A 10,211-nucleotide genomic window follows, 5' to 3' on the forward strand; every position below is an offset into this window, starting at 1 on the left:
ATATTCTCTATGAAGCTATTTAAGTAAAGAAAGTCTTAAATGTAAGCACATAGAGTTGATCATGCAATAACAGAATAGGGAGATAACATACAGAAGATAAACTATTAAATAAAGCCAACTTATACTCTTCTTGTATTTGGATAGCACATACGTATGAAGATAAGTTAAAAAGTATTGCTGCACAATCTTTAAAAAATCAAATATCAAAATGTGAGCTATCACTTCCTAACCTTTCCTCCATCTATGTCTATCAATTTTGGAAGGTGGCGTTTTCATCCCTTTACTCCTTCCCAGAATAAGTCTCTTCTCTGATGTATAACACATCAAAATAGCGGTTTGAGCATCATAGAGGGACTTAAATTGCATACTTTTCAAATGTTCTGTGAGTCTGGGGAACAAAAGAAGTATGAAGGGGTAAAAACTGCGATATGGGGCAGAAGCAGCAAGATTTCTTATGAAATTCTCATATGACAGCCTTGCTGCCGTGAAAGAAAGAGCAGGTGTATTGTTGTAATGGGAAAAAATCTTCAGTTCAGTTATCCTATACTTTTTCTCACGAAGGCAGTTTTCTATTTTCTTAAGACCTATTTCTAATGAGACCCTTTGGTCATCCTGTGCCTTTCAAGAAAACGTATCAATCAAAAGGGCCCCTTTGGAATTGCCACACACACACACTTACAAACTCACCCATAGCCTCTGGAATTGACCTCTTTACCTTGAATTGAATTGGTCACAGAAGATATTGTTTTAATTGGACCTTTTTCTAGATGATCCCAATGAAACTTAGACATGTATATTAGTGAGAGAATGCATCTGCAACCATCCACTAATCACCTAGATGTGTTTAAACATGTTTTGTTTAGAATAAACCTGTGTATATGTGAAATAAAGCACTAGTATTACATTTTTGCTAACCCACATAGAGCATGGGGAACATAACGTCGTGTATTTAGGAATGATAGCAGGAGGAGGAATGTCAACATTAAATGTCTCATAAGCTAACAATAAGATAACCTGAATGATGGCACCTGCAGGTGATACCAGGGCTTCTGCAAGAGGCTCTTGACAAGAGTAGGCTGAGCATTCTGCCATTCTAAAGTCAGATGAACACTGGTGAGAGAAAATTGAGGCTGTAGAAGTTTTGATATTCCTGTGACCATGATCATTTTGTTTGAGTCTGTTGACTGAATACCATGTTTCTTACAGCAGTGACAGTCCAATCTCTATAAGATAGCTGGCCAATCACTGATAGCCTCTTTTGCATTAGCTGTCCCTTGGTGTGTATTAGACCATTAATAAACTTCCCGCTCTGTATTCATCCCAAGAGATGTTTTTACATAACTATCTGACAGATATCTTGTCAGAAAGGCTCTAAATATTGTTATTTCAAAATCTTATCTGATGGTTAAGAGAATCCCAAGTTACGTAGTCCACAGAGATCAGCTTCCTCAGGCATAGCACCAAAAGGAGAAGGGAAGGATAGATGTGTGTGTGCGTGCAGGGGGAGGGTGTGTATGTGAAAAGTTGGAGGCAGGGACTAGGGAATGCTAGACTAGAATAATCAGCACACCAAGTAATTGCATTTTCTCTTCCCCAGGGCTAATCTCCCCTGGTGCTTAGTTCATGCTATACTAAATTATGTTGCAGTAAGGCTAATAGGGTGGAAAATCGGCCAGGTTTATCCTCTTCTTGCCTCAAGTCTAGTGGTCTTTTTAATTTCTTTCTTAATGCAGTCAACTCCAAAGTAACTCAGCTCCAGAAAACTTTAGATGGCAATCAATGCATTTAATCAGAATGGTTGGCATCAGATTGCTGTTACTCCTGGTTCCAATGCCTGTTAGACCTGTGTTAGACAGGGTTCTCTAGAGAAACAAAACTAGAATGCTAATACTTTTATATATATTTATACAGATAGATGATAGATAGATAGATAGATAGGTAGATAACATAAGAAGTAAACAGTTAATCTATAAAGCAGTACAAATGGCTCAGTGCAACCTACTCCCATTAGACAGTTGTAAGACACTGGCAGCCCTTCAAATCTTGAGGGCCACCAGGTAGTCCTCTGTAGAGCAATTCAGGCTATTCCCGGCACAGGCATCACACAGCAAGGTAGGTCACCAACAATCAGTCCCCAGCTCAAGAGATGTAAATTCCAATGGTGTGGCGAAGCAGGTCTTGAAGGAACCTCAAATTACAGTGACACAGTCCATGGGTTAGGTGTTCCACAGGTAGTGTAGCTTGCAAATTGAGGCACAGAACAAGCAAGGCAGCTGCACACTGGTCTGATCATCAAAGAGTAAGAGATAAGAAAGGCGAGGCTCGCTGAACCATTCATCTCTCTGCTCTTCAATTAATCCCACATGTGTTTATTGGCCAGGTTGGCACAATAAACTACCTCAGACCCTTCAGAAAAAAAGTTTTTAAAATAACCAATATTACTACTGCCTTCCTTTAACAATTCACTTTGTCTGCATTTAGTAATACCGTGTAAACTTTGTAATATTAACCATATCCTGTAAGAATATTCACAAGATTCTTTTTTTCCCTATGTTTGAAATGAACTTGTAAGTTATAAAGACTCTAAGTTCACTTCAGTTTTACTTTTCCTTCTTTTTCAACCACTCAGACCAATATTTAGATCTGAGGAACAAGCAATCCGAAGGGTTATTCACAATATTCTTAATGTAAAGCAGTGTATTTAGCTGGAGAAAATAGTGCATATAAATATCTTCTCTGAAAACCTTGACTCCTTACAAGAGTGGTTCTCAACCAGGACCACAATTTGGAAGAATTTTGCTAAAGTCAATGAATTGGTGGTTCAACGAGCTAGGCTTTTCGATGCCAATCAAAAGTTCCACAGTTCAAATACACAGAACAAAGACGAGGACACCTGCTGCCAATAAAAAGTTATTCTTGGAAACATTCTGCCGCAGCTATATTCTGTCTTGCAGGGTCACTGTGTGTCAAACTTCACTTACCCAGAGGCTATTGTGGGAGAATTGTTTTTCCTGATTAAAGTGATTAAATCAGAACCTTTATGAATGAAATTAAACATCAGAATATTTAGTAGCTGTATTACGCTGAGGTACCTAGAGAAGCAAATCCAATAACACTTAGCTATGTGTGTAAGAGTTTTTTTTTTATCAAGAAGCAATTATATATCAAAAAGGCATCACAGCCAAGTCCAACTCCAGTCCATTAATCCCTCTTCAGATTATGTAGCTGCAGACTGGTGATACCAAAAAGGTGAATTGGGAAAAAGAAGATCATCGACCAACGGATACGGAGTCCTTTGGTTACAAGAGCCTTGTGGATGCAAGGTTGAAGGTAATGTGGAAGAGTGATGGAACCTCTCACCGTTGGACAGCCTCCTGGAGAGAGAGTCCCAACGTGCATTAGGCAAAATGGCAGAAAGAGAGGGATGTTTGCCATTTCCTGCTTATAATTAGGCTGTTATGTGATTGACAGGTTCTCGCCAGAAGTGTCTTCTTGATATAATATCTGACTACCACAGTAGCCTTCATTATATTTCAATGTTTGAAATCATTCAGGTTCTTGTTGCTAGTGGCCATCAAATTGGTTCTGACCAATATTGACCTTATGCACAACAGAACAAAATACTGCCTGGCACTGCACCAGTCTCACAATTGTTCCTGTGCTTGAATTCATTGTTACAAATACTGTGCCAATCTTGTTGAGGGCCTTCCTCTTTTTTTCTGCTCCTCTACTTTACCAAGCATGGGGTGCTTCTTGGAGGACTTGTCTCTCCTGACAACAAGTCCATAGGATGTTAAAGAAAGACTTGCAGTCCTTGCCTCCAAGCAGCTCTCAGGCTGTACTTAATCCAAGACACCTGTTTTTCCTTTAGCAGTCATGGTAATTTCATTATTCTTCTTCAATAGAATTCAAACAAATTCTCCTTCTGTATTCCTTATCAATGCCCAACATTCACATATATATGAGGCAATTGAAATATTATGGCTTGGTTAAGTCACACCTTAGTCCTCAAAGCAATATCCTTGCTTTTTAATACTCTAAAGAGTTGTTGTGCAACATATTTACCAATGCAAAGCATCTTTTGATGTCTTAACTGATGCTTCTTTTGATATTGATCGTGGATCCAAGCAAAACGAAGTACCCGACAACTTGAAAAATGTCCCTATTTATCATGATGTTACCTGTTGGTCCAATTGCGAGGATTTTGATCTTCTTTACATATACATCATAATCCCCATTGAAGATTGAAATCCTTGAACTTCATCAACAAGAGACTCAAATCCCCTTCACTTTCATCAAGTAAGGTAGTGTTAACTACATATAAAAGGTTGTTAATAAGCTTTCCTCCTATCCTTATATTGCATTCTTTTTCATATAACCCAGCTTGTTTTATTGTTCAGCACACAGATTGAACAAGTATGATGAGAGGATACAACATTAGCATTAGCACACCAGGTTTCCTGGTTTTAAACCATGCAATAGTCCCTTCTTCTATTTACACAACTGCTTCTGATGCAGGCCCAAGTTCCAAATGAGCACAATCACGTATTCTGGAACTCTCTTCATCTTGAAGCAATCTGTACTCTCTTATAATCTACACAGTCCCATGCCTTGGCAGAGTCAAACACAAACCAAGTTAACATATTTCTGGTATTCTTTGCTTTCAATCAAGATCTACCTGACATCAGCAATGATATCTCTTGTTCCATATCTTCTCTGACTTCAGCATGAACCTCTGGTAGCTCCCTGTCAATGTACCGTTGCAACAGTTGTTAAATGATCTTCAGCAAAATTCTACATGCACGATGTCAATGATATTGTTTTATACTTTGAATAATCTGTCAGACCAACTTTATGTGGAATGGGGACAAATATAGATTTTTACCCCAATATTTTGCCCAAGAAACTGTCTTCCAACTTTCCTGGCATAGCTGACTGAGTGATTCTGCTGCTTCATCAACCTGTTGAAACACTTCATTTGGTATTCCTTCAATTCCTGAGCTAATGCTTTTGGTATAGTTTGAACTTCTTCCTATAGTACTATTGGTGCATGTTGGTATAATACCTCTTTAATTGTTGGGATATTTGCTATTCCTTTTTGGTATGGTGAATCTGTGTGTACTTTCCATCTTTTTTGGATGCTGCCTGCATCGTTCAAGATATTTCCCAATGAAACTTTCAGTCTTCTAACTCTAGGCTTTTTCCCCCCCTTGAGTTCTCTCAGTTTAAGAAATGCTGAGCATGTTCTTCCGTTTTGGTTTTCTAACTCTAGATCTTTGAACATTTCCTGATTTTTGTCTTTGTCTTCTCGAGCTGCCTTGTGATATTTTGTATCCAGCTTTTTCATCCATTTGCCTTAGCTATGCTTTGAATAAGAGCAAGTTTCTATCTCTTCTGACATCCACTTTGATCATTTTTTCCTATCGTTTTAATGATGCTTTGCTTTCTTCATGAACGATGTTCTTAATGACCTTTCACAGTTCATCAAATCTTCTGTCATTAATACTCAATGCATGAAGTCTGTTCTTGAAATGCTCCCAAAATGTTGATGAAAGTCATATTTGGGCTCTCATCAGCTTGTTTGAAACTTTTTAAGCTTAAACCTGAATGTACATATGAGCAGTTGGTGTGCTGCACAGTCAGCCCTTGGCTTGGTTTTTGCTGATGACATTGAGCTTCTCCATCATCTCGTCTCACAGATGTAGTCAGTTTGATTTCTGTGTATTCCATTTAGAGAAGTCCATTTATATAGGTGTCTTTGTTGAAGAAAGTTATTTGTTATGAGCATGCCATTGGTCTTATAAAATTCAGTCATATGACTCTAGCTTGATTTTTATCACCAGAACCATATTTTCCAACTATTGTTCCATATTCTTCATTTTCAGCTTTTGCATTCCAAAAGCCAATAGTTATCAATGCATTTTGATTGCATGTTTGATCAAATTCAAATGAAGATGTTGATAGAAGTCCTCAATTTCTTCATCAATAGCTTTTGTGGTTGGTATATAAATTTGAATAGTAATTGTATTCTTGGGTATCTTTGAAGGTGGATAGATATAATACTATCACAGAAAGCATTATACTTCAGAATAGATATTGTACTGTTCGTTCTGACAATTAATGCAATGCTATTCATCCTGATTTTGTCAGTCCTGGCAAAATAAACCATAGGATTTTCTGGCTTGAAATGGCCAATCCCAGTTATTTAAACTTCCTAACACTTAGGATTTGTCATGCCAACATGGCACCTGTAAGAAGATAAGAAGATATGGGTCAATCAGCTCACAGCCTGATGGTGTCCCTTGCTGATGAGATGGAGCTATATAGCTCTAAGGGGGTCTCTCTTTTCCTGCTTCCACTTTTCTGCCTTCACTTTCCTGCTCGTTGACCCTGAGACCTGCCACAGCCTTGTGATGTTTTATACCCCAATTTTGGATCCACTTGACTCTGTACCCACCAGCTGGTGATATTCCTACATTCTGCATCATAGCACGTGACTATGTATGTCTAAACAGGGACTTATGGACTAATATAAGACTAATAGACTTGAATTGGACTGTGCTGGGGTGTTTTCAAGACATATATCCACTTCTTGTTATAAAGCTCTTTCTTAAACCTACCTATATGAATGTCACCGGATTTGTTTCTCTAGTCAACCCAACCTAACACAATACATTCCATTTCACTTTTTGAAGACTTCTAATTTTTGTAGATTCATACATTGTGCATTCCCACTTTTGATTGTCATGAGATGTCTGTAGCTGTTTCTTCACACCCTGAGCTGTGACTCATTGACAAATGAACATCCAGAAGGTTGTACAGATGAAGATCCACAGCCTTTATTCCACTCATGTCACCATGGTTGACTCTACTTTGAAAAAGCATCTCCTCCTCTGTCACATTTTGAGTGCCTCCCCCCCTCCCTGAGAGGCTCATCCTTGGCACTATCATCAACAATTTTCTGCTTCCCTTTATTAGAACATCAATATCTGAAAATGTTTCCAAAAGGTTTCAAGAGTCTACTTCCTCAGAATCGGACATCTGATTCCGTCCTCATAGTCTGCTTTTAGTCTGGAAGCTCTGCTAAAATCTGTATACTTCGATGACCCTATTGGTATTTGAGATACCAGTGAAGTAGCTTCCAGCATCACAGAAGCACATGCCACCACAATATGACAAACTGAGAGATAATCAGTGAGAAAATCATTAATAGAGACTTTCAAATTTCATACTTTATCTAGCCTTTAAAATACATAGAAGTCGGTTCTATTTCTTTTCCATAGCTATAGTATACATTCTTGGTCAAAATTGTTGGGTTCTTCATAAATTACATGATAAATTGTAGTATACATGCGATTGCATCATTAATTTTCTAAAGTGGTGTCTGGTTGACATAAACTTTAATGTCAATTTTTGAAATAAGAAGGATGAAAACTATATTAATAAAATTTTCTAAGTCTCCATTAAGTGATACAGTAGAAAAATAGGTCTATTTTTTATTTTAAATTAAAGCATTTTATTATAACTTTAAAATGTCAATAACTTCTCTTTCACTATAAATAAAATTCCTGTTATCTTTAAAAGACCAATTATAGAGTACACAAACACACAAATTACCCATAAATTAAAAAAATTAAAGGGAAGTTATTTTTATAATTTAGTAAAGATTCATGCAGTACTTTTAGTGAGGCAAATGTCTTCAGAGGTGAGAAGTTTTTGAAAAGTTGTTTCTAAGAATTTATAAGCACTACTTGTCTGTCAGTTTGCCACACTTGGGATTTTCATGGTGCTGTGGTACTGGAAACTAAATCACCTGTACTTCAAATATGAGTTCACCCATGATGAACAAGTCACAACAAAACAGGAACAGGGATCTGGTGACTTACTTCTAAAAATTTTTTTCAGTGAAAACCATGAGGAGAGCAATAGAATATTATCTGATATACCCCCAAAAGATAAGCCCCTGAGCTTGAAAGTCACTCAAAATATGATTGGGGAAGTCCCACCATCTCCTCAAAGTATACTACCTTGAATGTGATGAATGGATAACGCTTTCAGGAGTTCACGTGATGATATGACAGTACTTGAAAGAACTCAAAACATCAATTCATCTTAGCAATTCGGAATGTACCGAGTATATGTATATCCAAGAAAGTAGGAAACTATCCAAAAGATAATGGAATGCTAGATGTCCTAGGTATTAGTCTGCTGCAATGCACTGATATTGGCCATTTGGAATCAGACAACCGTATGTTCTACTATACTGGGGAAGTCATATTGAGGGAACCACATCACGTCAATTGTAAAAATGAGCATTTCAAAATCTATTCTGAAATACGACATTGTCAGTGATCAGATAACAGTCAGAAACCTACAGAAGGACAAGTTAGCTATTCATATGTTATGGACCAACTGTAATGGTAAAGATGAAGAAATGGAAGGTTCTACCAACTTCTATAGTATGTAATCAAGAGCATTGGTAATTATTGGTAAATGGATCATAAAGTGAGACACAAAAAAGAAGGATCAGTAGTTAGTGATAAAAATGATACTTGAGAGAATTTTGCAAGAGCAAAGAAATACCAAAGCTATTTTACTAGAAATACCTTTATTGGACATCATAAACTGTGAATATACACATAAACTCTACCAGATGGAATATGCAGGAATCAAATCAACTAAATTTGTAGAAAGAGGTTATAGAGAAACTCAAGATCATCAATTAAGGCAAAACTAGTCTGATTGTAGAACAATTCATTTTCCATATGCAAATCCAAATTGAAGCTGAGGAAAATTAGAACAAGTCTATGCGATCTGCAGTATGACTTAAAGTATGCTCCACCTGAATTTAGAGACAATCTCAATTATAGAACTGACATATTACATACTAATTAACAAAGGCCAGAGAAGTTGTGGGATAACATAAAGGACATTAAATGTGAAGAAACCAATATATATATTGGTTTATATAATTATATATATATAGATAGATAGATAGATAGATAGATAGATAGATAGATAGATAGATAGATAGATAGATATAAAATTTAAAAACAAAGGAGAGAAACAATAAAAATAAAAAAAACACCCAAAAGGACCCTAAAACGTGTTCTGTGATGTAGATTAGCTGGTACAATTGTGAGAAATAATGAAGGCTAAGAGTTTAGCAGAAGATTTCAAAGGGCATCTCAAGAAGAAAAGCCAACCCCTAACCCACTGCCGTAGCATCAGTTCATCTAATAGTGACTCTAGGGTTTCTTAGAAGACAAGGTATTATACTAAAATGTGCAAAGAGCTAGTGAAAAAGAAAGAAAAAACACCACAGAGAACATATACATATGAGCAGTTGGTGGTCTGCTCCACAATTGGCCCCTGGCCTTATTTAGCTTGTGCATCGTCTTTTTCCATAGAGGTCGTCATTTTTCTCCTCTGTATTTCATCATCTGAGTCCATATATGTTGTCACTATTTATGCTATTGAAAAAGCTATTTTCTATAAATACGTTTTTGGTCTTGCAAAGTTCTATTGAGCGAGCTACCAGGTCATTTCTATCACCAAGCCCATATTTTCTAACCACTGATCCTTCTTCACTGTGTAAAATGTTTGCATTCCAATCACCAGTAATTATCAGTGCATCTTAATTGAATATTTGACCAAGTTACAACTGTAGAAGTTGTTTGACATTACATTCGTTCTTCATTTTTTATATTAGTGTTTGTTGAATCAATTTGAATAACAGTCCTAGTAAATTGTTTTCTTTTTAGGTGTATGTGTATTATCATGTAACTGACAATGTTGGAAAAAACAACGAACTCACTGCTATCTGGTCCATTCTGAATCATCGCACCCCTGTAGGACAGGGTGGAATGGCCCTTTTGTGTTTCTGAATCTGTATCTCATTATGAAAGAAGAAGGCATAATCTGTCTTTACATGAATTTCTTGGTGGTTTCAAATTGTGGGCAGCAGACTGGTGTGTAACTCACTATGCCGCAAACACTCCAGCAACAATGTTGTACTCCAGGATAAATCTTGAAATTTTATTTTTGACAATTATTTAGATGTTGGTTCTCTTTGATTGTCTTTACTGGCATAGTAGATCGCATGCAATTAAAATTAAAATAATTGTGCAATTAAAATTAATTAAGTAAATAATTTACTTTAATGATTTAATTAAATAATTAAAAGCATTGTGCAATTAAAAATGACCAAT

General features: G+C 36.6%; 1 non-coding gene across 1 annotated transcript; it reads right to left on the reverse strand.

Annotated features, from left to right (window-relative positions):
* Window positions 1-2,548: 2,548 nt before the first annotated feature.
* LOC115870241 lies at window positions 2,549-2,668 on the reverse strand. Its single transcript, XR_004046611.1, has one exon. It is a non-coding gene; the product is annotated as a small nucleolar RNA SNORA61 (small nucleolar RNA).
* Between the last annotated feature and the right edge of the window lie 7,543 nt (window positions 2,669-10,211).

Source organism: Echinops telfairi, unplaced genomic scaffold, assembly GCF_000313985.2.
Source record: "Echinops telfairi isolate 266 unplaced genomic scaffold, ASM31398v2 ScPeMD7_443;HRSCAF=831, whole genome shotgun sequence".
In the NCBI taxonomy this organism is placed as follows: Eukaryota; Metazoa; Chordata; class Mammalia; order Afrosoricida; family Tenrecidae; genus Echinops; species Echinops telfairi.